Consider the following 5,195-nt stretch of genomic DNA (forward strand, 5'->3'; position numbering starts at 1 on the left):
GCAAGTGGGACCCCATGAGTAGGAGGAATCCTTTGTCCCAGGTCCTCCCATTCTTTCATCCTAGCTTCAACATCTCTCAGAAGGTCTTAGCTGTCCTTAAGATGCCTACATCAACAAGTGGAATTATCTAACAACAGTTTGAACCTTTTCTTAATTACTTTGGAAATTGGGATAAGGTCATAAAACAGCAATGAGAAGCATACAAGGAGCCATTAGAGGGAACCTGATATTTGGTGGATAAGGAATTGGTTAGATGGTTGCATCCAGAGGGTAGTGGTCAACGGCTCAATGTCTGGATGGAGATCAGTGATGAGTGGTGTCCCTCAGGAGTCTGTATTGGGACCGGTACTGTTTAATATCTTCATCAATGACATCGACAGTGGGATTGAGTGCATCCTCTGCGAGTTCGCAGACGACACCAAGCTGAGTGGTCCGGTTGACATACCTGAGGGACAGGATGCCATCCAGGGGAACCTGGACAAGATCAAGAACTGGGCCTGTGTGAACCTCATGAGGTTCAACAAGGCCAAGTGCAAGGTCCTGCACCTGGGTTGGGGCAACCCCCGGTATCAATACAGGCTGGGGGATGAAAGGATTTAGAGCAGCCCTGTCAAGAAGGTCTTGGGGGTACTGGTGGATGAAAAGCTGGACATGAGCCAGCAATCATAGAATCATAGAATCATTAAGGTTGGAAGAGACCTCCAAGATCATCGAGTCCAACCATCAACCCAACAACACCATGCCCACTAAACCATGTCCCTAAGCGCCTCATCTACCCGTCTTTTAAATACTTCCAGGGATGGTGCCTCACCCGCTTCCCTGGCCAGCCTGTTCCAATGTTTAACTACTCTTTCAGTAAAGAAATTTTTCCTCACATCCAATCTAAACCTCCCCTGGCGCAACTTGAGGCCATTTCCTCTCGTCCTTTCGCCAGTTACTTGGGAGAAGAGACCAACACCCACCTCGCTACAACCTCCTTTCAGGTAGTTGTAGTGTGCAGTTGCAATGTGCACTTGCAGCCAAGAAAGCCAATCGTATCCTGGGCTGCATCAAAAGAAGTGTGGCCAGCAGGTCGAGGGAGGTGATTCTGCCCCTCTACTCTGCTCTGGTGAGACCCCACCTGGAGTACGGCATTCAGCTCTGGGGCCCCCAACGTAAGAAGGATATGGACCTGTTGGAGCAAGTCCAGAGGAGGGCCACAAAAACGACCAGAGGGATGGAACACCTCTCCTATGAAGAAAGGCTGAGAGAGTTGGGGTTGTTCAGCCTGGAGAGGAGAAGGCTCCTTGCAGCCTTTCAGTACTTAAAGAGGGCTTATAAGAAAGATGGGGACAGACTTTTTAGTAGGGCCTGTTGCAGTAAGACAAGGGGTTATGGTTTTAAACTAAAAGAGGGTAGATTCAGACTAGATATAGGGAAGACATTTTTTACGATGAGGGTGGTGAAACACTGGCACTGGTTGCCCAGAGAGGTGGTGGATGCCCCATCCCTGGAAACATTCAAGGTCAGGCTGGACGGGGCTCTGAGCAACCTGATCTAGTTGAAGATGTCCCTGCTCATTGCAGGGGGGTTGGACCAGATGACCTTTAAAGGTCCCTTCCAACCCAAACTATTCTATGATTCTATTAGATCTAATACATTCACAGCCATACATGCCATGGAGAAACAGGCAGGAACCTGGGATCTCAGGAAGGATAGGCAAAATTTCAAAGAAAACGTAAGAAAAAAGACCAAAATTTTCAAATATTGATACTCCTAGGCTACAAGGTAAACAGTCTTAGCAAGGCCCAGAGGCTCTGCAACACCCTGATTAAGAGAGGAAGTGACTTAGGACTTTGTGTCTTCAACACAGTGCAAACAATGCCTTGGCCAGAGTCACATTTGCTTCATCTGGCATTAGTTTGTACTAACTGTACCTCATCAACAGAGGAACCGCCATCTCTGTAGTGATGGAAAACAAGATAAACAATTGCACATAATCAACATAGTGCTGGTGTTTCAGCTGATAGTATTTCACAATGACTCAATGCACTCATTTAAAGTAAATATTAAAAGAAAGTGGAAATAAGTATGAAAGGCATGTTGCCCAGCATCTCTCTTTTGAGTTCACCAGGAAAATTACTGGATCCATGCTACTGCTGCACCAGTGTATCATCCTAGATCATTTGCCATTAAAAGCAGTTCACATACTCCCTCCTAGTAGAGTCCTGTCTGTACCAAAGTCAGTGAGAGAATTCTTAATGATTTCAGTAGGGTCATGATATCCTCCATGTAATGTTAGGAAAAAAAGAAGTATAATCTCTAATTTTTGTAATATAAATTTCCACCTAATCATTGTATCTGCCTTGTTATTATTTTTTAAATGTTTGTAATAACAGAAATATTTGAGTGAGGAAATCTTCGAGAAAATGACTACTTTCCAGAGTACTCAAAACTACCTACCAGCTCATTAAATCATGCAAGCTTCGAATAGTGTTCTATGCTCAGACATGACTACTGGCCAGACAAGCCACCCACCTGCAGGAGTAATTACCAGTCTTGGCAGATAAGGTCTACTCTAAATCTAGACAGCATTGTGTTTCGTGGCTCTCTGCCAGGACTCACTAACTTTCTAAAAGGGGTCCTTTTACAATCACCATGTGCTGGGCTGTCAGTATGATCATCCAAATGGGTCTGAAACAGCCCCAAGCACATTTTCCTTCTCATCAAGAAATAGCTAGCAAATCCAATGGAGTGGAAGGTAGAGTAGCCCCAATTGACATGAAAATGTGAAAGGAGAGGCTGCTGAAAGACATCAAATGTACCCAGTCTCTTCAAAAATAAATGGATATTGGAACAATTTTTCTAGATTGAGATCCAGAGGAAGGTTTTACATGAACACAAACAGCAGCTCATGTTTGCCATGGAGTTTTTTCCAATACAAGATGTTCATTTTTTATATAAGCGTTATTTAAGTGGAGCTTCTTCTTGGTGGCAAGAAGACTTCATTCCCATTGAATGAAGATAACTAATAATGGCTTCAGTTCCTGCTTTGTTATCATCTTCGATCTGGGCTACAGCAATGTAATACACCTTGCTATAAATAATTAGTACATCTCTTTAGCCACTCACCCTACTGGAGCAGATCATGTCCTGCTTCTGTTTTCTGTGCAGTCTTCCCCTAGAATCCAGTCAAATTTAAAATCTTGGTATTTATGGTTAGGCGTAGGATGGTCTAGGAAGAAGGCACACATGCACTAGCTTAGTCCTGATAGCTTAAAATGGAAATTGTGACCTATAAATCTATTCCAAAGGCCTAAGGGAGCTGTCCAGGTCTTTAAAAAGTTTTTTCTTGCTTTCTTTGAGCCAAGAATCACTTTGAACATCATGTAAGATGATTCCTAAAAAGCTATTGTGCGCTCTACACACAAGGAAACTTCTTGGAACTTGTCATCAATAACTGACAAAGCAAACATAGGTTTTTAAATAATTAAAATAATTTTTCCCACTGGAGAGAAAAGGCAAAATTGAAAACCACAGAGATACCAGTTATAATGTTTAATGCGCTTCAGAAATGCATTCAAATAGCACACCACGGAGGCAGAAGAGAAATTCTGAAAAGAGTGGCTGAAAGGGTGACTTTCATTTTGCACAGTGATTTTGCAGAGGTATTTACATGTTAGTTAATCACTACTATTAGGGTAAGTAAATGAAAGAACAAATAACATTTGAGAAATTTTGTATTTTAAAAATCACTGAGAGCATGAAACAATTTGACCATCATATTGCCCGTTATGCTGTGCATAGAAAATGTAGAGATGCCATGTCTAGTGTCTATCTACAGATTTACCAGATCAGAGTAAGAGCTAGAAATGGACAAAGATATCAACAAACCATATGCAGAATCAACTCCTTAATAATGTCTGGAAGCACTTAACAGAACAGAAAGATGTAAGAAATATGGGAATTCCCACCAATTGTGCTTCGTTCTTATTTCACAGGACTTTTGCTTCTTATTATCAAAGCATACCAAAACATGACAAGAATCAGTTGTCTACAACTTTTAGGATAGCAAAACCTATTGCTGCAAATCTGTTTTCATCTATGGCAGTGGGTAGGAAAACCCCAATACCTCAAACTTGGCTATCTACTATACTGTAATTCCGTTTAAAATCATTGTCTATCTAACACGTTCCTGGCCACCCACAGACAACGCCTACTGTGTCAGCTGCTTAAGCAGCCAGAAAGAAAAGTCTCTCAGATTATGAATATTAAGAGATGGCAGTTAGATGGTTTATTTGCTCATTTATGAGAAATGAACAGAAATACCTCAGAGCATAAAGAAATTGAGATATATTCATACTGCTATAAAGACTTACTGATGAACATAAAGTGAGAGCTGTCCATACTGTAATAAAAACCACTTGTTACAATAGCAAGAGAGTGATGAGTTCTTATAGCAATACTTCTTAATAGCAGACTATCCATAAGCTCTAGCCATCACAAAGAAATACCTTTTTATTTGACTTGAGAATAGTGTGTTGGTTGATTAGAGCTACATATACTGAGACTTACAAACAGGTAACACTGGCATGCTCAGAAATCGAAGTTCATTTTGCTAGGAACACCTTTCACACATATCCTCAAAGTTACAAGCAAATCTGACTCTAGGAGTGGCGTGATTTCTGATTTCTTTGTTTAGCTACCTATGGGTGTATGGGAATGGAGATTACTGGAAGCAGAGTTGAAATGAAGTTTTCGCGTATTTCTGAAGGAAGTAGTTGATATTCCTTCTTATGCTATATTGAAGAAAGTTCATCTTGCTGATGGACTAACTCTCTAATACTATAATTATCTTATGAGAGTACGATTTTTTTTAAGAACATGCTGATAGGGGAGAAGAATAATCTAAACTGAAGCTTTGAAGAGTGTCAGGATAGAGATCTACAGGCAATGGAACTCCACAGCAAGAAAATGAAGTGTCACCTCAAGATAGGTATGAACTGCAGTAATAAAAACTGTGTGTAAAAAAATACGTGCATTTCCATTGTCAGGTGGACAATTATAGTCAAACCTGGAACAGGCCTTCCTGGCAACATCATAACAGGAGAAAATGTTTGCACACCATTACGGAACTATGAACACAATTAACTGAGGATTCCATAGAGATTATAACCACAGCATTTAATAAACTAGCATAAGTGAATAGAGCATGG

The sequence above is a fragment of the Pygoscelis adeliae genome, unplaced genomic scaffold, assembly GCF_000699105.1.
Source record: "Pygoscelis adeliae isolate BGI_AS28 unplaced genomic scaffold, ASM69910v1 Scaffold113, whole genome shotgun sequence".
Taxonomy (NCBI): Eukaryota; Metazoa; Chordata; class Aves; order Sphenisciformes; family Spheniscidae; genus Pygoscelis; species Pygoscelis adeliae.